Source organism: Lepidochelys kempii, chromosome 2 (genome assembly GCF_965140265.1).
Source record: "Lepidochelys kempii isolate rLepKem1 chromosome 2, rLepKem1.hap2, whole genome shotgun sequence".
In the NCBI taxonomy this organism is placed as follows: Eukaryota; Metazoa; Chordata; order Testudines; family Cheloniidae; genus Lepidochelys; species Lepidochelys kempii.
Window position 1 is genome coordinate 104,960,518 of NC_133257.1, and position 23,964 is coordinate 104,984,481.

The following is a 23,964-nucleotide window of genomic DNA, read 5'->3' on the forward strand; positions in this document are numbered from 1 at the left end:
TTTTAAAAGTGCAAGAAACAAAAAATACGTGAACAGAGCGTTTATCCCCAACTGAAGATCACGCATTTTAAAAAGGGTCAGTACTGATGCACCACCATCAAGAGCCACATTTCCAAAGGCCAGTGTCTAAATTTTGCCACCTGGAAGTCAAGTTTGCACACATCAACACAGGCTATTTGTGTGAGCAAATAGCTAGAGCATTTTTGCAGGCCCAGCAGTGTATATAGTGCACAACCAGCTGAGAATCTAAGTTTGACACTCCCTGCCTAGGTGCCAAGCCTCTAGAGTGCCTTATGTCATTTAGCAGCAATTTGTCTGACACTGGAGTGGCACAATTTCCAGAGGGAGCCATATGTACAGCCCTTGACAGAAGAACATTGAACAGGAACTTGAGGGAGGAGAAAGATCAAGAGCTTATTTTGGAACTTCAGCGTTAAGCTGAAACTAGATCCATGAGTAATGGATAGCATAGTGTGTGCGGTTTTGAAGATCCAGCTATTTGAAAACCCCAGCAACTTTCAGGAACAACAGGGTTTATTGAGAAAGATGCTCCAGAATGAATGCTGCATTCCACTTGTTCAGCAAAAAAATTCAGAGAGGTGCACTCCAAGGTAGTTGTGTGAGGTGTTTATTTTATATTTCTTTTATGCAGCCACAAAACACAAAAGAAAAAAAAAAGAGAAAATAATTATGAAAAAGGACTTAAGCAAGAAGATTACAGCTACTCAAATACACACACACACTTTTCCATGATTTCCAAGTGAGCGTCTTTATTATTAATTATTATTACTACTGCTACCGCCACCATTGGCAGTGGGCTCTTGCAAAGGGGTTCAGCACCATCCGATCATGTACTGATTCAGGGTAAAATTTCCCTTGGAAAAAACACAGATTCAGGTTTGCGAAGTCATGATAAATTTGCTGAATTGTTTTGGTCAAAAAACCTTAAAAAAAAAAAATCCTCCCTCCAAAGAAATCAAAATATTTTATTTCAACATTTACTTCAATTTTGTTGTTGTTTTTTAAATGAAAAAAATTAAAAGCTCAAAACCAAAATGCTTTGTTCCACCATAGATAAATAAATAAATAAACCAACTAAAGACTTTTCAGTTCGCCAGAAGTTTTTCTTGATTTGTCAGTTCAGCCAGTAAACTGAAAAATCAATTATTCACACAGCTCTGTGGTGTACATATAAAAACACACATTGGGTAACCATCCTACAGCGCACTGTTCATATAACAAAATGTCCCAGATTGAATTAGTTTTGCTCACACAGTATATAGAACACTCCTACATAATATTAATTTTTAAATACAGGTATCTTATTTTTTTAAACGTGCTCTTAAGTGATTGCCCCATTTTATAAAAGACAGGTATTACAGCCTGTGGAGATGAAGGATCTTTGACACAGTATGTTGCAAAGGTTCCTTTAGAAGCTGTAATAATTAATAGATACTATTTTGTAGAGCAACTTGAAATCATTGATTGAAAGTGGAACCAATGAGCCTCAACACCCCAGTGAAGTAGATCAACATTAAACCCATTTCACAAGTAGGTAAACTAAGGTACAGAGTGGCTATTTATCCAAGGGCCACACAGGGAGTCAGTGACAGCTCCAGGAACAGAATTCTTTCTTGTAGTGATTAAAGCATAAATGGCTGTGACTTGTCCAGATAGCCTCTTGCACTCTACCCAGTGAAGTGCACTGCAGAGAGGTACATTTGCAACTATTAATAATTTGTCTACTTTTTATGGGGCTAAATAATGCAGAAGAAACACCCAAATCCAATAACATTCTAATTATTTGAGTCTGCAATCCTATCTAACTTGAAGCATAAGCCATTTAAAGATTTTAATAAAAAAGAAACCTGCTCTTGAGCCCAAGCTTTGTATCCCCAGGCTCAAACACATTATTACTTTGATTTTTAACAATTCCCCTTCCCCCCTAAAAAAAAAAAAATAGGGATTTATAGTAGGAAATTTTGTTAGGCCCATCAGCCAATTAAAGTGAGGTCATTTTAATACATGTGTGCCTTCATTTTACTATGCTAACCCAACGAACAGTCTGCCCACGCTTTTAATATTGTAATGATTTAAAGCTGCAATTGCTGCGGAGGTCAATATATACAAAGTACAGCTTGATCTCTAGGTCTAGCTTTAATATTTCCTACGCTGTCTTGGACCAGTGGTCTTAAGTAGCTCCATAAAAAAGCTGGTCTCTCATGGAGCAAAATCTAAGAATATTATTATAGTCATTTACTCTTCATGCATCAATCACATCCTTCAGCTAAATGTTTTTGTACATTTTAAGAAAACATTGGAGAAATACAATTCCCAACCACAACAGCGTGTAGAACAGGAGTGAACACACAGGGGCCATGTTTAAGACTCCTTTCCCATCACCTAGCAATCTGGAAATAAGATTAGATTTTTACCTGAAATGAGATTCACCTTCTTCTTGAAACCTTTGTGATTACATTGGAATAATAAATACAACTGCACTTACCACTTAGCAGAAAACACTTGCAAACTGGCAGTAAAGAGGACATAAACCAGGACCAAAAAAAAGGTCTTTATGCACAACAGATTTCAAGTGTTTAAGAATTGAACTCAGTACCTTAAAAAAACACAAACAAAACCGCTATAGCAGCAGCAACGCACAGCAAGATTATACCCTTTCCTGGGGTACAACCCAAAGTTCCCAATTTTAAATAGAAATCAGAAGATATTGTTTTGTCACAAGATACCAAGCCAGAGAATGATTAGTAAGCAAATTATTGTTCCTGAATGTTCATTTGCATTATAGTAGCATCCAAATGGCCCAATCAGTGCTGGGCTCTCCACAAAACTAGAAAAAGGAGTCCCTGCTGTAGATATAACAATAAAAAGATTATATACACTCGCACACACCCCCTTCTACCCCGATATAATGCGGTCCTCGGGAGACAAAAAAACTCACCGTGTTATAGGTGAGACCGTGTTATATCGAACTTGCTTTGCCCCCCCCCCCCGCCCCTCATTCCTTGTTCCCTGACTGCCCCCTCCAGAGACCCCCAGGACCCCACCCCCTACCCAACCCCCCTGGCTCCCTGTCCCCTGACTGCCCCGACGCCTATCCAAACCCTCCACCCCCGACAGACACTCACCGGCAGCGTGGGAAGCGGAGCAACACGGCCCCAGTCCGCTCCACTCCGCCAGCTCCCAGCTGCGGCGCTCCGCTTCCCGCTGCCAGTGAGTGCGGGGAGCGTGGGGAAAGGACGCCCCCCGTACTCACCAGGGTGGACCGGCAGCCCCCCCTTCCCCTAAGTTCCCTGTGCAGCAGCTGCAGAGCAGCTATCAATTGCCGGCAGTTCAGCTGTCCCTCCCCCCACTGCCATGTGCTGCTCCTGCCCTGCCTTGGAGTGGCTCCCGGAGCCTCCTGCTTGCTGTGCGGGGTTGGGGAAGACAGGGGGGCTAATGTCAGGGTGTCCCCCTCCCCCCTGCTCTGGCACCCCGCTTACCCCATCTCCATAAAGCAGGGACACACACGACAGGGCTCAGGATGGAGGGAGCTTCCTGGCAGCAGCAGCCCTCTCAGCTTGCTGATTAACTTAAAAAGGCAGTGTACTTAAGAGTGGGGTCAGCGTACTTAAAGGGGAAATGCGCATCTCTCTCTCACACACACACGGTGTGTGTCTCTGTCTCTCTCTGCCATGCTGTCTCCCCTCCCTCCATTCGTGCTGCCTTGTAGAGTGTGAGGCTGCATTAACAACGAGTTAACCTTTGAGGGCTCAGCCAATTGCTAGTTCATCATTTAGTAGTAAGACATTCCCTGGGAAATATCCCACCCTCTGACTTCACCACCTCAACAATCATCATCGCTGTGTACCAGTATTAAATTGTTTGTTTAAAACTTATACTGTGTGTCACACACACACACCCACCCACAAATGTTAAGTGAGGAGTTACTGTATATATAAAACTATCAAAGCAAAATGCTAATAACCTCTCCATGTAGTAACCCAATATGTATCTGAAAGTTCAGCATTAGCAGCCATAGTAACTGGAGATAGGTAAGACCTGCTAGGCTGTAGAACATCCTCCTACTAATGCACAGTTGCTCCCTACAGTCTATTTTTAGGGGTTTATCCAGTCTAGGATAAGTGTCCGAAGGGATGGGGCTTCCACCACTACCCTTAAAAGTCTACTCCATAATGTAGTAGATCTATCTCAGGAAGTTTTTCTTGACAATTAGCTTATATTCCCCCTTTACTTAAACAATGTATTTCATACCTTACTCCAAGTTATAACCCCTACCACCATGCTAAACAGTTCCTCTCCAGTCCTGCCTTTCACACCCTTCAGATATGTGTAGACTTATGACACCCCTCTCCCAAGCTGTCACTGAGCTAAGCATTTTTTTTCCACCTTTTGTCAGTAAGTCAGTCCCTCCAGCGTCTTCATCATTTTTGTTGCTCTTTCCTGAATTCCTTTACAGTTTGTCTACGTCTTTAATTAATCTACTAACTGCTGTTACCACTAACCACCCAATGACTTTTCACATTGTGCGTCTTCTTCACCCACAGAATATCATCCTTGTATTTTCATCACCACATATCAATTTTCATTTTTCAAAATTTAAATTTCATTTTTATTTCTTTCCCATATTTCTAGCCTCTCTTGGTCTCTCTGAGGTGTAAAAAGAAAAGGAGTACTTGTGGCACCTTAGAGACTAACCAATTTATTTGAGCATGAGCTTTCGTGAGCTACAGCTCACTTCATCAGATGCATACCGTGGAAACTGCAGCAGACATTATATACACACAGAGATCATGAAACAATACCTCCTCCCACCCCACTGTCCTGCTGGTAATAGCTTATCTAAAGTGATCATCAAGTTGGGCCATTTCCAGCACAAATCCAGGTTTTCTCACCCTCCACCCCCCCACACACACAAACTCACTCTCCTGCTGGTAATAGCCCATCCAAAGTGGCAACTCTCTTCACAATGAGGTGTGGGGCACAATTCTGCAACCACTTAGGAATGAGAAGAACTTTACTCACACAAGTAGTTGCATTGAACATTGGCAGAACAAGCAAGGTTTGTAAAATGTGCATTGGAATTTATAGGCTCATAAAGCCACCCTTGTTTCAGAATTCCAGAGTTTCTTAGGTACTGGGGGAAGAAGGAACTCTTTAAAAGCCAAGCCATTTTTTCTTAGCCCTCCATTATAAGCCCAGTTTTGACCAACTCCTCCTATAATTTAGCTAAACCACACAAAAAAGTTTTTGTGACACCTCCCAGCTGGGAACATTTTGACCAAATCTAACATGCATCGGGCATTGCATATTTATGATGTGTGTGTGACAAGAATAAGAGGCCTTTACTTTTCAAAAAATCTCAAGCTATTTTTGGGGGAAAGCACCTCTCAGAAGAGAGTTTGGGGCTAGAAACTCAAAGTTTGGTTTTACTCATCTGTGTCCTATAGAAGCCTTTGAATATTTGGGAAGTTGGCTACTTAAGAAAGATGTTATTTGCTATGGATTTCTGAACCAAACCCCCAAACTTTTCTTAAGGTTCTCACTGAAGGCAGAGACAAGTGGAGATATCCCAGGTGTCGAAAGGGCTGCAGTATGAGAGAGAGTTTTGGCAACTAGTGGTGGCTGAAAGTTGACAGGGAGTTAGGGTTTGTCTACAATATGGAAACTATGCCAGCATAGCCCCATACTAGAGATGCAGCCTACGCCAATAGGAGTGGGTTTTCTGTCAGTGTCGGAACATCACCGCCCAAATGATGTTAGCTATGTCAACAGCAATCCTCTTCCATCGACAAACCCCCAGTGTAGACAGCTCTGCTGGCATAGCTACGCTGGTCAGGGTTGTGGTTTCTCATACCCCTCACCGATGTAGCTATGCCAATGTAACTTTTCAGCGGAGACCAGTGTGGCAAGAAAAGAGACTGCAGCTCACGTTGCTATAGTAGAGGTGGCAGCATGAGAAGGTGGCTTCCCATTTTCACCCTGATTTTCTCTGGAGTCCTCTGTGGCCTTGTTGTAGAGCACTGGTTCCCAAACTGGGAGGCGCACCCCCCCCCCGGGGAAGCGTGAAGGAATTCCAAGGGGGGCGCGAGGCTGTGAAATTTTCATAAATTTTTTTTAATCAGCATAATTTTTTTTATTTTTTATTGATTTATTTAATAGACCAACAGACAGTAAATTATATATATTCTGTGTACATAATAACTATTCATAAAATTGTCCAATTACAGCCCTATATTATTTAACTACAATAAAGTATTAAGAATCTTCTCATTTTTGATTATGAATATAGTAGACAAGAAAAAAGGTATAACAAAGTATAATAATAATAAAAATACAACTATAAATAAAAGTATATAACTGCAATGTTTTAAAATTTCATACCACAAAATCCGAATACTTTTTAGCCTTTCAACATGTAGGAGTGCCATTTCAGTCGACGGCGAGGCCGAAGAATGATGTAGAAAGCGATGGAACTTTTTAAAACTTCCTAGCTCGCTCACGAGAGTGTTCAAGACTGTTCTATCGTGGGAATGGTTACCTCCACCACTCACCATGCAAGACCAGCTACTTGCCGGACTGGTGGTGGGGTATATATAGGGCAGCATGGGTCCGTACGTAATAGTAGTAGTAAATAAATGTTTGTGATAACTCAAATTAATTTGCATCCGTTATTATTCACAAATCAGGAAAATTATTTTTATAGATTTTTTTTTATTAGTATATTTTGGCCACGATTAAGAAAAGGAAGATGATGAAGACTACATTAAGTATGGTTTCACTGTCATGGAAAAAAACAGGATTGATCATCCTCAATGCGTAGTATGCCACGCAGTTCTCAGCAATGATGCCTTGAGACCTACTCGTCTTGAGTGACACTTGACATAGAACCACAGCGCTTTTGAAAGACAAACCAAAAGAGTTTTTTTGCTGCTAGACTTCGAAATTTAAAACGCATGAAGCTTTACACTACTGGAGCTTTTCATCAAGTGTTGGCCAAAGTGGTAGAAGCATCTTATGAACTGTCATTGCTCATCGCTAAAGCCAAGAATGAGCACATAAGAGGAGAAACTCTTGTGAAGCCTTGCTTGTTGAAAGCAGCTGATATTGTGCTTGGTGCCGAAAGCAAGAAAAAGATATCGGAAATTTCACTTTCCGACAATTCCGTGAAACGTCGCATCGATGACATGGCAAAAGATCTAAAACTTCAAGTTGTGGAGGCAGTAAAAGCTTCTCCTTTTTTCGCAAGTCAGTGCGACGACCACTGACGTAGCACAATGCTGTCAGTTGCTTGTCTACGTTCGATTCATTAACGATGGAACTGTGAAAGAAGAGCTGCTTTTTTCAAAGGAATTGACAACCACATCAAAGGCTTCTGATGTTATGAAAATGGTTTCCAACTTTTTTTTTTTTTTTTTTTTTTTGAAGAAAATGGACTTTCGTGGGAAAAGCTGGTCGGTTTATGCACAGACGGTGCTCCAGCGATGCTTGGCTCTCGCTCTGGATTTGTGACATTGGTGAAAGAAAAAAATCCAGCCGTAACCACAACTCACTGCGTCATACACGGACAAGTGTTGGCTGCTAAAACCCTTCCAGATGACGTGACTCGTTGAATTTGGCCATCAAAGTTGTCAATTTTGTGAAGAACAGTGCTTTAAATAAGAGACTTTTTGCAGCTCTTTGCGCGAATTTGGGAGCGGATCATAAAATTCTTTTGTTTCACACGGAGGTACCATGGCTTTCCAAAGGGAACATGCTTTTGAGATTATTCGAACTGAAAGATGAAGTGGAAATTTTCCTCAAGCAACAGAAAAACGAAGAGTTATATCATACGTTTACGAACCAAACATTTCAACTTTCAACTGGCATACCTCGTGGACATTTTTGAACAATCTCAATTTGAAGCTGAAAGGAAACAATGCTGCAAACATTATAGTGCACCACGATGCCATCAAAGCATTTACAGAAAAAATCAAGCTTTGGAAACGTCAAACGCAAGCTCAGACGCCTAACTTTTCATCTTTTCCAACATTTTCATCACTCACTGAAAATGAAGGTTTCCAAGAACTTTGTAAAGAGGAGGCAAAGATCAAAATTGTGTTTCATCTGGACTGCCTTGCTGACGAATTCATCCACTATTTTCCAGAAAACTTTTCTGGCAACCTCGTTCCTAAATTAGCACATAATCCATTCAATGTTGATGTCAATTCATTGCCAGAAGTATTGCAAGAACAAGCACTCAAAATGAAATGCGATTTAAGTGCGAAAGATATTTTCAAAAACTTAAGCCTGGAGGAATTTGGGATAAAATATTTCCCAATTTACCCAAAAGTTAGAGAAGAAGCACTACCTATTATTCTTCTGTTTTCGTCGACGTACCTCTGTGAAAAAAGCTTTTCAAGTTTAGCCATAATAAAAATGAAACAAAGGAATTGACTGGATATCAAAAACTATTTGCATTGTGCACTTTCATCTTTCAAACCTAGGATTTCCCAACTCGTAAAGAAAATGCAGCAGCATCCTTCACATGAAATTTGTTTTGTTTATGCTATTTCTTATTTTAAATTACATTTTTATTAAATTTAAATTTTTGTGCGAAGAAAAACTATTTGTGCTTATTTTTAATTTTAAATAAAAAAATGATACCAAGTTTTTGTGTTGATTTTTAATTTTAAATTACGAATTGAATTTGTAAAAAGGGGGGTGGGATAATGGTAAAGGAGAGGTGGGGGGCATGCGGGTTTCTAGAAAATTAAAAAGGGGGCATGATGCCTAAAAGTTTGGGAACCAATGTTGTAAAGCACTGAGAATGCAGTGGGAGGGAGGGGCCAGTGTTAGTGGCAGCAGCATGCAGACATCGAGAAGAGCAGTGCAATGACCCAAAGCATGGAAGTAGGTGGGCCCAAGGCCAACAGAGTGTGAGCCAGGAGGGCCATTTGGCCTGGGCCTCAAGCTCAGAGGGGGCCTCAAATTTAGACACTTGTTAATTTTTTGGCATTTGATAAGTTTTGCAACTCGTTGTTATGCGCATCGCCATCAGGACCAAAATGTGACACTGTGACTGACACACACACACTCAGCTTAGAGCTGCAAATAAGAGGTGTGATTTGGTCAAAGATATAATTTTATTGTTAACTGATAGATTTTGTCATATTAAAGAGTTTTAAATGTTCATAAATATTAATAAAAATATATCGGTTCTGATGGCACAAGATTAGACCATGCGTCGTCATTTTTTATTATGGATAGGGGCCTCAAAAGCTGGAAGTGGCCTGGGCCTCTCTGGACTTCTGAGAGGGCCTGGGTGGGCCAGAGTTTAGGTATTAAATTAGGCTGCGGCGGGAAGTTGCAAACTGAGCAGAGCAAATGGCAGACAAACCACAGATTTTGTTGAAATAGGGGGGAAATATTTGCTCCTTGAAATAAGATTCAGACAGTTTTCTACCAACATCTCTTTAGTTTAGGGCATGCTCTGTGCTCATTTTGCATGCCCGGAAAATACAGTAGAGTATGCTCCTTCTGTCAGATCAATCAGTTTGAATGTGCTGCATATTATTCCTGCTGAAGTGACACTCTTAGTGGGGAGGGGAGGAACCCAAGCCTACCATATTCAAAGGGTCACTCCCCCTCCACCCTTCCCATTGCTATTAGAACCAAAAATGGTGGCTGGAAGTCACAAATTCAAACTTTGTCATAGCACTGAAATTTGGTCTAGAAAATAAATATCTTAACACAAAGTTACAAATCCTTTCATGTTAATGGGTTTTTTTCCAAGTCTCCCACAGCTCACCATTTGCTACTATATTTTTTGTAGCCACAGTAAGTTCTATTAAAAGTTTCTCAATGACTGTTGCACAAACCACTGTTTAACAGAGGGAGATAAACAGTGTACCAAGCCTTTATACTGGAGGATCTCCAAGCATTTCACCAACATTTAATTAAGGTATTATTTCCAGTTTGCAGATGGAGAAAATAGATAAGGTACAGGGAGACACTAAGTGACCTGACTACAGTCACAGATGGGGTCAATTTAATAGCTGCAATTAGAACCCAGGAATTTCTGTTTCCCGGACTTGCATTCAGGACACTATACCATACCTTCCTCACCAACAACGTGATGGGGCATTAGGAAACATTGTGAGGGCCATAAACAAGATACTGCAAGTAAGGGAAATATATATAAAAAAACCAAAACAGACTCTCTTTACTACTGCCAGATGTATGGAGGCATGAGATGGAAGAAAGAAGTTCTTTTTATAAAAGTACATTTATGATTTGGTTGACATTATGGAGATAGAGTGGGATAATATACATGACTAGACTGTCAACAGAAGTATTTTGAATGAGCAAGGAAAGCAATTAACAGATGAAATAGGAGAAGATCAAAATGCTTAACAGCTATTTTACAACCAGTGTTCACTGAAAAGGACAACTGTAGCCCAGATAATTGGTGTCATAATACCTAACAAGGAAAGGAAAAGATCACTAGGCAAAACGATGAAGGTACACGTTAAAGAATGCCAGGTTACCATTCACATAGCTGAAATATCAGAAGCACTGACAATTATTTTTGAAGAATCATGAAGTCCCAGAAGAATGAAAAACGTTAAATGTTAAGTAAAAAGAAAAGGAGTACTTGTGGCACCTTAGAGACTAATGTTAAGTATTTGAAGAAGGGTAAAACACACTCAAGGAATACAGATGCCTACATTTAATGTTACCCGAATAGTTAAAGCAAGCAATTTGTAGGTACTTTGCAGAAAACAAGGTATTAGCCAACATGGGTTAACTTAGGGGATAAAGGAAAAAGACAGTTGACATAGTGCATCTTGAATTCAATAATGGATTTGAAGGAATTCCACATAAGACACTTGTAACAGTAGCAGAAGTAAGTAATACTCTGCACTTATACAGCAACTTCCGTTTATGCTCATTGTTGAAACCCTGATGTCTCAATATGACACCGTTTTTTCTGTAGGCCAGCTCCTACCTGTTCCATTGAAAACTGCAGTTCTTTTTCATACCACTAGTCCAGGAACCGTGTTTGTAAATGTTCTTTGGTCCTGAAAGGGTTTGTACTGACTTCAGAGCATTTCTTGTCCTGCCAGGTCAGATTTCAACCCATAAATCCACATTGTTCTGATTACTATCTTAATTTTTCCACTTCAGCTTTAACTTGTTAGCAGCTGCTGTTTCAAGAATGACTAGTTAGAGATTAAATTATACCATGGAAACTGCGATTCCCATTATATAAAACTAGATGGAAATGGAGAAACTGCCTTTTCTGCATTATAACTGGCAAAGTGTTCAATAAACATTTCTGTTCTGTGTTTGGTAAAAAGATTATGTTTCATATCATATGATGATTGAACACTTTCTATTCCACTCATAACTCAGGTGGATGTTAAACAGCAGTTACTAATGTTAAATATTTTTTAAATCAGCAGTCCAGATAACCTGTATCCAAGAACTTTAGAAGAGTTAGAAAGGTGCTCACTGGACTCTTAATGCTGATTTTCAATAACTCTTGGAACACTAAGGAAGCTCCAGAAGACTGAAAGAAAGCTAATATTGTGCCAATATTTAAAGAGGGTAACGGAATGATCTGGTGTCACTGGTGGGACTGCTTCATAGTGCCTCCTGAGGTGCCAAGTATGGCTCTGCAGGAGCTTCTCGCCTTAACCCATACGTTTTGGCAGCCTGCTTGGAGCAGGGTGTCCTGTGCCATAAGCTCGGTTTCAGTCTCTACAGAGTAAAATAAAAATAAACTCAGAATTTGGCCATCCGCCTTCAATATTCAAACTGAAAGGCAAGCACTTAGTTGCAGCACGTGAAGGCAAGGCCATGACCTGGCCCTGGGGTTCTGAGCCAGCGATGAGGAGTTCCTCCTCTGTCCAGTCGCACTCAACACTCCCCTGATAATCATAGAATCATAGAATATCAGGGTTGGAAGGGACCCCAGAAGGTCATCTAGTCCAACCCCCTGCTCAAAGCAGGACCAATTCCCAGTTAAATCATCCCAGCCAGGGCTTTGTCAAGCCTGACCTTAAAAACCTCTAAGGAAGGAGATTCTACCACCTCCCTAGGTAACGCATTCCAGTGTTTCACCACCCTCTTAGTGAAAAAGTTTTTCCTAATATCCAATTTAAACCTCCCCCACTGCAACTTGAGACCATTACTCCTCGTTCTGTCATCTGCTACCATTGAGAACAGTCTAGAGCCATCCTCTTTGGAACCCCCTTTCAGGTAGTTGAAAGCAGCTATCAAATCCCCCCTCATTCTTCTCTTCTGCAGGCTAAACAATCCCAGCTCCCTCAGCCTCTCCTCATAACTCATGTGTTCCAGTCCCCTAATCATTTTTGTTGCCCTTCGCTGGACTCTCTCCAATTTATCCACATCCTTCTTGTAGTGTGGGGCCCAAAACTGGACACAGTACTCCAGATGAGGCCTCACCAATGTCGAATAGAGGGGAACGATCACGTCCCTCGATCTGCTCGCTATGCCCCTACTTATACATCCCAAAATGCCATTGGCCTTCTTGGCAACAAGGGCACACTGCTGACTCATATCCAGCTTCTCGTCCACTGTCACCCCTAGGTCCTTTTCTGCAGAACTGCTGCCTAGCCATTCGGTCCCTAGTCTGTAGCTGTGCATTGGGTTCTTCCGTCCTAAGTGCAGGACCCTGCACTTATCCTTATTGAACCTCATCAGATTCCTTTTGGCCCAATCTTCCAATTGGTCTAGGTCCTTCTGTATCCTATCCCTCCCCTCCAGCGTATCTACCACTCCTCCCAGTTTAGTATCATCCGCAAATTTGCTGAGAGTGCAATCCACACCATCCTCCAGATCATTTATGAAGATATTGAATAAAACCGGCCCCAGGACCGACCCTTGGGGCACTCCACTTGATACCGGCTGCCAACTAGACATGGAGCCATTGATCACTACCCGTTGAGCCCGACAATTTAGCCAGCTTTCTACCCACCTTATAGTGCATTCATCCAGCCCATACTTCCTTAACTTGCTGACAAGAATACTGTGGGAGACCGTGTCAAAAGCTTTGCTAAAGTCAAGAAACAATACATCCACTGCTTTCCCTTCATCCACAGAACCAGTAATCTCATCATAAAAGGCGATTAGATTAGTCAGGCATGACCTTCCCTTGGTGAATCCATGCTGGCTGTTCCTGATCACTTTCCTCTCATGCAAGTGCTTCAGGATTGATTCTTTGAGGACCTGCTCCATGATTTTTCCAGGGACTGAGGTGAGGCTGACTGGCCTGTAGTTCCCAGGATCTTCCTTCTTCCCTTTTTTAAAGATTGGCACTACATTAGCCTTTTTCCAGTCATCCGGGACTTCCCCGGTTCGCCACGAGTTTTCAAAGATAATGGCCAGTGGCTCTGCAATCACAGCCGCCAATTCCTTCAGCACTCTCGGATGCAACTCGTCCGGCCCCATGGACTTGTGCACGTCCAGCTTTTCTAAATAGTCCCTAACCGCCTCTATCTCCACAGAGGGCTGGCCATCTCTTCCGCATTTTGTGATGCCCAGCGCAGCAGTCTGGGAGCTGACCTTGTTAGTGAAAACAGAGGCAAAAAAAGCATTGAGTACATTAGCTTTTTCCACATCCTCTGTCACTAGGTTGCCTCCCTCATTCAGTAAGGGGCCCACACATTCCTTGGCTTTCTTCTTGTTGCCAACATACCTGAAGAAACCCTTCTTGTTACTCTTGACATCTCTGGCTAGCTGCAGCTCCAGGTGCGATTTGGCCCTCCTGATAACATTCCTACATGCCCGAGCAATATTTTTATACTCTTCCCTGGTCATATGTCCAACCTTCCACTTCTTGTAAGCTTCTTTTTTATGTTTAAGATCCGCTAGGATTTCACCATTAAGCCAAGTTGGTCGCCTGCCATATTTACTATTCTTTCGACTCATCGGGATGGTTTGTCCCTGTAACCTCAACAGGGATTCCTTGAAATACAGCCAGCTCTCCTGGACTCCTTTCCCCTTCAAGTTAGTCCCCCAGGGGATCCTGGCCATCCGTTCCCTGAGGGAGTCGAAGTCTGCTTTCCTGAAGTCCAGGGTCCGTATCCTGCTGCTTACCTTTGTTCCCTGCGTCAGGATCCTGAACTCAACCAACTCATGGTCACTGCCTCCCAGATTCCCATCCACTTTTGCTTCCCCCACTAATTCTACCCGGTTTGTGAGCAGCAGGTCAAGAAAAGCACCCCCGCCTAGTTGGCTCCTCTAGCACTTGCGCCAGGAAATTGTCCCCTACGCTTTCCAAAAACTTCCTGGATTGTCTATGCACCGCTGTATTGCTCTCCCAGCAGATATCAGGAAAATTAAAGTCACCCATGAGAATCAGGGCATGCGATCTAGATAAGAAGCAGACAAGCCGTCTTAACTGGCCTGCTGGCTCCCAATTGGTCTCTGCTGGCCCCAATGCCCCAGGGCAGTGCTGGGGGGTGGGGTCTGCGCAGCAGGGAATGGGGTTGGAGCTGAGTAGGTGGTGCCCCCTCCTCACAGTCAGTCCTGGCACTGATGCTAGGAGGCTGTATGGCCTCTGGGCCTAGAAAATCTCGTTAGTAACCTAGCCTGAGCAGAGAGATGTCTGGACACCAATGCCTCCAGCAAGGAGGACCTGGTAGACCAAATCACACTTGAGTAATTATAGGTCTGTTAGCCTGACATTGATACGGGGCAAAATAATGTAACCACTGATATGGGATGAGATTAATAGAATGAAAGGGCGGAAAGATAATTAATGCCAAAACATGGGTTTATGGAAAATAGATCCTGTCAAACTAACTTGGTATCTTTTCTTGATGAGATTACAAGTTTGGCTGATAAAGGTAACATCATTGATGTAATATACTTAGACTTCTGTAAGACATTTGACTCATGACATTTTGATTAAAAAAACAGAATGATACAAAATTAACATGTCACACATTAAATGGATTAAAAACTGGCTAACTGAAAGGTCTCAAAATGCAATTGTAAGCGAGGAATCACCACAATAAAGCAAGTTTGTTTCTAATGAGGTCCTGCAGGAATCTATTCTTGGCTCTATACTTTTTAACATTTTTATCAAAAATCAGAAAATCATCACTAATAAAGTCTGTAAATGACACAAAGATTAGGAGAGTGATAAATAAGGAAGAGAACAGGTCACTGACACAAAGCGATCTGGATTGCTTGGTAAGCTGGGCACAAGCAAACAATATGCATTTTAATATGGCCAACCATCAAGTTATACAACTGGAAACAAAGAATGCAGGCCATACTTACATGATGGGGGACTCTGTCCTAGGAAGCAGTGACTCTTGAAGAAGACTTAGGAATCATAGTGGATAATCAGCTGAACACGAGCTCCTATTACAGCACTGTTTCCAAAAAGGTTAGGGCAATCTTTGGATGTATAAGCAGGAGAATCTCGAATAGGAGGTTAAATTACCCCTATATTTGGCACTGATGCGACCACCACTGGAATAGTGTGTCCAGTCCTGGTGAACACAATTCAAGAAGGATGTTGATAAATTGGAGAGGGTCCAGAGAAGAGCCATAAGAATGATTAAAGGATTGGAAAAACATGCTTTATAGAAACAGACACAAGGAGCTCAATCTATTTAGCTTAACAAAGAAGTGAAGGGGTGACTTGATCACAATTTATAAATACATACATGAGAACAAAAATTTGATAATGAGCTCTTCAATCTAGCAGACAAAGGTATAACAAGATCCAGTGGCTGGAAGGTGAAGCTAGACAAATTCAGAGCGGAAATAAGGTGGAAATTTTTAACGCTAATGGTAACCCAACCACTGAAACAATTTACCAACTGTTGTGGTGGATTCTCCATCACTGGCAATATTAAAATCAAGATTGGATATTTTGCAAAGAGATGTGTTCGAATTCAAACAGGAATTAATTCAGGGAAGTCCTATGGCCGGTGTTATACCAGAAATCAGACTAGATCATCACAGTGGTCCCTTCTGGCCTTATCTATGAAAAACAACGGTTCGATTGCTAGTAGTTCATGATAGCAGCTGCTTAAATCAGGATGGTAATCACAAGGCCATTATTTTAAAATGAAGTATGTTGCAAATTGATGGAGCTACAGTAACACAATATTTGTATCCTTGGTAAAGTGGAAATCCTGATCTTTTTCCAGTGCCCTACAGCATTCATTTTACAGCGTGGCTGATTTGCAAGGGAGAGAACCTTAATGCTCTTGCTGGTCTCTTGGAATAGCAATGTGTTTTGAGCATTGAGATAGGAAGATGCTGACTTTAGAGCAGTGTAACTAGCAATCTCCGGTTTTTAGCCATGCCAAACATTTAAAAAGAAATAATCTTGCCATATTTAAAAGGAAAATTCCCATTTAGGCCTCAATCCTGCAGACAATGGGAAACTCTCATTTAATTCCTATTCTTATGATTAGTGACAATCAGAAACTGGGGTTAGAAAATGTAAGCCAATATTGCTCTTACTTACTTCCTAAAAACTTTAAAACTGCGGTCACATTATTGATTTAAGGTTGTTGTTTTTCTTTTTACATTTCAATTTTATTGCATTTCTGTGCTTCTGCTGAGCTGTCCAATGCAGATGCAGCCAGCATCACTTTCATTTGAACTAAATTCATTCATTGTTAATCCAGAACTAAGGTACTGTACATATGCACAGTTGTTTTGTTTCACAGAGAGAAAAATTTCTGAAGACGTAGCAAAGAGTAATATTCTGGTGTTATTTTCAATATTTTATTTTTAGTCTAAAATTCTCTTTAAAATAAAAAAAATAGTTGTGCCATTTTCAGATTGTTTCCCTGTCTGCTGAAGTCAAAAATTATCCAGAGACCAAAGTCTATTTCAACTCATTGAAAATTCCTAGCTTCAGGTTTTTCTAATTTGTTTAGATCAGCACAAAAAAAAAAAAAATTCAAAGTAGACAAGCTCAGGAATCAGATTCCCTGTGTGTGCTGCCAAAAATGCATCTGGTCACCATGACTCATCCTGTTCTGTCAGTGTACCTCAGTCATAATTGCAACCCATTCTTCAACACCAATCTGGTACTTAGTGATTAAAATGGTCCTTTTACAACTGCTCTTTAAAGTACGTGCCTGAAGTGATATAAATACAGATGGAAAATCCCTCAACTCACAATAACCTGTCCAGGGGTCAAACTAACTATTTTACCAGAACCAAGAATCTCTGGACCAATGTAAAACAGTGGTTAAGCCACTGAAGTCAGAAATGCTTATGCCGATGTAAGGAAGATACAGACGCCCTCTGTCTCTAAATGGAAGATAGCTGGTGTGAACAGCTGCACTGTACCCGAAAAAAAACATAACAAAAAAGAAAAACCACCATCCAGCAAAACAAATCTTATCTCTCACTGAGAAATGTGGTTTATTTTATATTTTCAGAACAAGCTGGTAAGACAACTTTGGGGGAGAGGGAGCAAGCAAGATATCCCAGGACACATATGCCTCAGATTTTTTTTTTTGTAAAGAAGAACAGCTATATGTACTGCACATATTATATTAGATCAGTGGTTCTCACACTTTTGTACTGATGACCCCTTTCACATAGTAAGCCTCTGAGTGTGACCCTCCCCTTATAAATTAAAAGCACTTTTTTATATAGTTAACACTATTATAAACGCTGAAGGCAAAGAGAGGTTTGGGGTGGAGGCTGACAGCTTGTGACCCCCCCATGTAAGAACTTTGTGACCCCCTGAGGGGTCCTGACCCCCAGTTTGAGAACCCCTGTATTAAATAGTTCTCAGACATAAGGCTGCTTATAAACTGGCTTATAGCTATGTTATACCTCACTATAATAATACTCTTACAGTCAGAAGTGTATTAAAATTTGCAATTCTTGGCTCCCAGGGCTTGAGAGACAATGAATACAGACTGTTTTTCTTCCGTGAATTATGATTCTTTTACAGGGGAATTCCAGTAACCCCAGCAGTATTGCTACAGAAGAGGCAAAAATCAGCATTTGCTTTGAGTTCTCATTTTTCCCCAGTTTCAGACCACACTAAGTTGTAACCTGACCTAATATAATACCTTAACTCTCCCACACAGCCTTTATGGAACAGATTTTCCAAGTTAGGCATGTATAGTTAGTTGTGTGAGCCTACCTTACGCATACAAAATGCCAAATTTATAAGTGTATGTGCCTGTACGTGTCTGATTCAGACATTTGCACCTGTGCAAGGCCTGTAGGTACCCAACTGGTTACGTGAGAGTGCACAAAGCTGAATTACATGCCCACAAATTAGCTTTGCACAATTATTTGCCATGCCTAATTGGAGATCCCCATCTACATCTGTTTACAAAGTCCATGCAATTCTTTATGGCTTCACATTAGCCAGGCAATTAAGCACAATGTGGCAGGAAGTCAATGCATTATAGAATTCCAGATCTTTGAAAACAACAGAAGCCCTGAGAGGCACCCTCCTCCCCACCTCTGATCTCACCTTTCTACAAGTCCCTGGTTCATCAGCATTTCAGGCTGGGCAGAGTCCCTGATCCTGCAAATCCTTCTGACACGTGGCAAGGTCGGACCCCTGCTCAGAGAAGAGCCATTCTGCTCTTAAATACGGCCTCTGACTCCATGGCATATACTCACATCAAGGTCTTATCTTCATTGTTAAAATAAGGTGTAGTTTCTACCCTGGATTTACTAACGTGTATGAGCTATCCCCAGTGAAGATGAGAAAAACTCTCCAGAGTCAACCCCTAGAGTGGGTATAGGGCTGTTTCTCTCATGGTAAAACTATAGTGTCCAGTCTTCACCTCACGATAGCTCAGGTGCCTTAGTTACCCCAAAGTAACTAGTAGTGAAGACAAAGCCTGAAAAGTCCATACCCACCAGTCATGTTTCCCCTACCCTGTTGCAGGTTGGTTTGTAGAGAGACCATTGTTTCATTGGGGTTGACCAGTAGTTGAGAATCATTCCAAGTCGATGACCCCAGTCTGAAGTCTTGATGGCTCTCAGCAATGGTCTTTCAACAAACCGTCAAACAGCTTTCCTTGGACAGGGCAGCTGTCTGGGATGCAGAACCATTCATTGCCCAGGGTCAAGACCAGACTTGTGAAGTCACAGTGCTGGTATTTCCACACACAGTACAACACAGAGTTCATAATCTGATGCAGATTATTGATCAGAGAGCCATTCTGTCACAAGGCCTATATGGATTTTCGGCTCTGAAATAAGTGCAAGAAACAGTGCCAGGAGTACTATACTACATAATCATACCCAACAACAACAAAGCCAGAATCTCTGCTTGCTGGAAGAGAAACATTCTGCATGGAAACTTTTGTTCATCAAGTTTCTGAAGCGTTCAGAACTTTTTTGTATGTTATACTTGGGTATAAAGAACAATCTTTTGTCCTCTTCGATATCATACTTTTGCAGATAGTATGATTAACTCTGTATTTCAGGGCTCCAAAGTTTGGGGATTACTTTTTTTGCTTTCTTCAGTGTGATGTAAAAGAGTAAATGAATTATAGTAAAATCCTTAATCATGCATTTAATTCACTTCAGTAACAATTAGATTACTCTTTCATAATAGGAAAAAATAGGTGATTTAACAGGATCCCAAACTGAATAGAGATTAAATTAAGTAATCATTTCCTTGATAGATATTAACTTTGCCTTCTTCATGAGCTGTGGTACCTTTTTCAAGATTAGTCCAATAATTAATGGGATTATAAATGTACTGTCTAGATTTTCAATTCTGCAAAAATATCTAAATGTTGGAACAGAGCCCCATGTTCCTATAAAGTACTAATTTTAAAGACAAATTTGGTGAGTCATTTAAGAGCCACTGTGGAATTTTCTATTCTTCACATCAGCATTTGTCCTAAATATTTATTTAATAACGGAAAATTTTTACCCCTGAGCCATCATTCCAAGACACACTGCCCTGGCTTACTATAATGAAAGGCTATGATTCAGCATACATCTCCCCTGACTTAAAATTTCTCTGCCTCCTCCCATGCCCAAGTTTTCTCTTTGGTCTCTGCTCCCTCGAGCCTGCAGCACAGTAACTCTCTGGTAGGCACACGGCTGATATTACTACAAACAAAGAAAAAGGAGTGGACATAAAAAATAAAATTTATCTCAAAATAAAAGAGCCACTTGCATGGAGTCAGATGAGTTCTTACTACAAGTTGTTTCTGGCAAATGGTGGGGAGCAGAATATCTTTAGTATTGAGTCAAATAAATCGTACCAAATTTATACAGATGTATGCATGTTGATTATACATCAGCTTAGATTTATTTGCCAAACTCAGAATCCATAGAAATCCCTTATTAGAGTCTCAGAACTCTGAAATGTATTTCAACTTGAATCTACATAAATTTTCAGACATTGTATCATTCTCAGCCAATCAGAGCGCACGGTTATTGTACAGTCACTGACCCATAACTGTAAATTTTGACTGGTTGCTGGAGTGATCTGACAGGCACAGTGACCATATTTTATTCCATATACATTCAAGTCCCTGCACTCTGACTCAGGAATATCACCAGCCATAATACACATATAATCAGATTGCACAGCTGGTTCTCAATAATTCTACAGTGCTTATACAAATTCCCCATACCTGACTACTGCCCACAACAAACATGGCTACAACACCACCACCACCGCCCACTCTGCCAACCCTCTTGATACCAGATGTTGCACGCATTTTTCGTTGAGCTGAAGGACAGTAGCCAACTGAAATGCACAGATAAGATTACTAAGAGCACATAGTATAGCAACTTGAGACTGCTCTCTATTCATTTTTCACTAACAACCATACATTCCTTTAACACCTTTCTTCATCTTTGGTCTCTGAGTTCACTTACTGGGATGCAGATAATGCCCTCAAGTGATCATTTAACTATTACTACCATAGCTGCTAGGAGCCAGAGACATGGACCAGGACCCAATAGTGTGAGGCACTGTACAAACACAGAACAAAAAGATGGTCCCTGCCCCAAAGAGCTTCCAATGTAGTGTTCATTTCTTGTATGCCTGTTGCAGAAGCAACACAGTATCAGAGAAGGGAACTCCTGAACCAGCAGACCCAGGAATTGGCTTCTGTATTAGGCCAAAGTAAAAATTCATCTATCACGTCACTTATTTTCCCTCCTCAGATATTGTTTTAATTTAGAAAATGAATAATTTGTTAAAGTAAAAATATGCATAACACATCAGATACTACTCCCTACCTGGCTCTAATTTAGAAAGACATTCACCTTTTGCCATATTTCAGCAATTAATGAATCTAATAAGATTTTTGTACTCTGACAGACAGTATATATGCTAATCCCACGTAAAAAGTGGTAAGCAGTCAAAATTCCAACAGGCACCCATTATAACCATACGAAGTCGGGCCCCAAGCCTCTAAACACGTAAGCATGGGTATAACTTTTCTCATGTGAGTAGACCTACTGAAGTCAGACGGCATTGTTCATCTGGATATAGCTACATAAATGCTTAAGTGTTTGCAGGACTAGGGTTTTTGTCATATCCATAACAGTGTGTGGGGTGGGATGGGGAAGGTCATAGGAAACAAATTTGGAACAGTTCCCTCCACAAAAATAATTTCATAATTTGTGTATAATGTACAGATCATACTTATTTAATAGTAATAGTACAGTAGTGCCAAAAGACACCAAGTTCGGAATCCCATATTGGTAGGCAGCGTACATATACATTCCAAAATAATTACATAAATTGCAATATATTCTGAGAAACTGTTTATTGGAGGATGAATTTTCCTTGAAGACAGAAACAGCACAAAATTTTAGGAGACTACTTCCTACTTGTGCATTTCAAGAAATATCGTTAGATCTATTAAAAACAAATATTCTGTATGATCAGTTACTGATACCATCCATAAATGTCATGCAAAACATGTCAGCCACTGCTTTCAGGAAAAAAAAGGAACAAATTGCATAAAAGCCACAGAACATGCTGACACATCAGCCCAACACCACCAAAAGCTTTTTATTTTAAAGGTAGTGTGAAATAACTTTCATTACTATTTTCTTCAGTAAATGCAACCCTCTTTCCCCAGCTAGAAGCTGTACATGTTAAAATAAGATATCTGCAGTTCTATGCTGTGTATGCTTCACAGAGAAACAACTGTGCTTGAATAGAAAGCACTTCTTTGATTTTGCTAATTCCAGTCCCCATAGGGTAATTAAGAAAAACATACGGTTACCTGGTCGTAGCTATCATAATACAACACTATTACACATGGAAGGGAAAGGCCAAATGAGAGCATGATTGAGGTCTGGCACTTAAAAATCTCTTTTCTCTTGGATACCACAGATACAGAATTTCTTTTGGCAATGAGTATGCACGAAATGCATAAATATTTACATGAAAACTCCTGACTCCCCCCAGTGCCAAGGGTACTACCAATCGTAAGATGCCTCGAGCATCAAAGCAAACAAATATCAAAAAACATTTCCTTGAAAATGTCCCAAACTAGAGAAGCACTTTCAGCAGGTACTTAAAATACCTCTAATCCAAGCCAAACAAGCAAATGGAATATGGACAGCAGACCCAGGAAGTAGTTTCTGTATCTGGCCAAAGCAAAAGTTTTTTGATGATAATCTTTTGAGGAAAAAAATAATTGGAAGACAGCTGTATTGATAAAGGGTCAAGAATGATAGTGCTGGGCAAATGGAACTTGCTGCTGTATTGGTTCAAAGGATTAGTGAAATAACACAATACAATGGTCACTTTTAAAAATTTTACAGTTGCTTTTGCAACTAAGTAACATTATCTCGAGATGTACAGTGGGCATGGTGGTAATGTAATCTAGTCTAACATTCCGAATGGTGGATATGAGATCAAAGTTTTCTTTCACTCAGTTGTTCACAAACGGTCACCCAATAAGGAGTCTACATTTTTAAGTTTCTAGTTTGTAATTTTTAATATCATTTTATTTATTTTCACATGAGTAGAAGTCATATATAAGAATGAACAGCCAATATGAAAAAAAAAATCACAGAAGGTACCATTAAATAGTAAAAATAGTTAATTAACAAAAATGTGTGAACTAGACTGCCAGAAATTATTACACACAAATTCAAACTATTTTCCCTATCTTTGGTGGTTTTGATGTGTGTCAGTTTCCCCCCTATACACTCCCAATAAACAACACTTTCCAAATTCGGTTAAAATAAGACATTGACATTGGTGGCATGCCTCATATAGTGATTTGCAAGAGACTGTGAAGATATAACTTATAATTGGGAGATTAATTTTTTTAATTAAAAATATCGTTGATTTATTTTTTAATGGAAGTCTCACTAATGGGCTCAATCAGTCCATTGGTAAATCTTTTAAGTTTCAAAAAAGGGTCTTATGTCACTTATTACTGAATCTTTACGTGACAAGTGGTGCCAGATCCTTGTTCCCTATAAATACTGCCCCAAAAGCCACAGAACAGGGAGTGATGAAACAAGCCAATGAGCCTGCAGTGATCAGACAGAATACGTCTTAGATCATCAGCAGTTACAGACAGATCCAAAGACCAATGCAGCCAATGGCAAGACTCCCACTGACGTCAGTGGGCTTTGGATTACGTCGCTGGTACCACAGTGATAGATGCTGTGTTTAAAAAAAATTTTTTAAAAAAAGTAAAATGGGTCTTTTCCTGGAACTTTAAAGAGTTTGAAATGGTGACAGTTAGATGATGACAGAGCCTAGCAACTTTGTACAACAGCCAGGTAATGGAAGGAAGACAAAGGCTGGGAATGAGGCCAGAGGGAAATCATATTTTGTGAAAGGTGACTGACAAGGGGAGATGTCTATTGCTTTCAGGAAGATTAATTTGTCAGCATTTGGGGTGACATCAAGGACGGAAGTCAGACCTGTAGCCCGTTCTTCATCTAGATCCAATGTGAACAACGATAGCAGAATGT

At 40.5% G+C, this 23,964-nt stretch overlaps 1 protein-coding gene across 4 annotated transcripts in view; it reads right to left on the bottom strand.

Moving 5' to 3' along the window:
* SLC66A2 (solute carrier family 66 member 2) overlaps nt 1–23,964 on the bottom strand; it is a 110,113-nt gene that overhangs the window by 15,910 nt on the left and 70,239 nt on the right. The window lies entirely within an intron of this gene.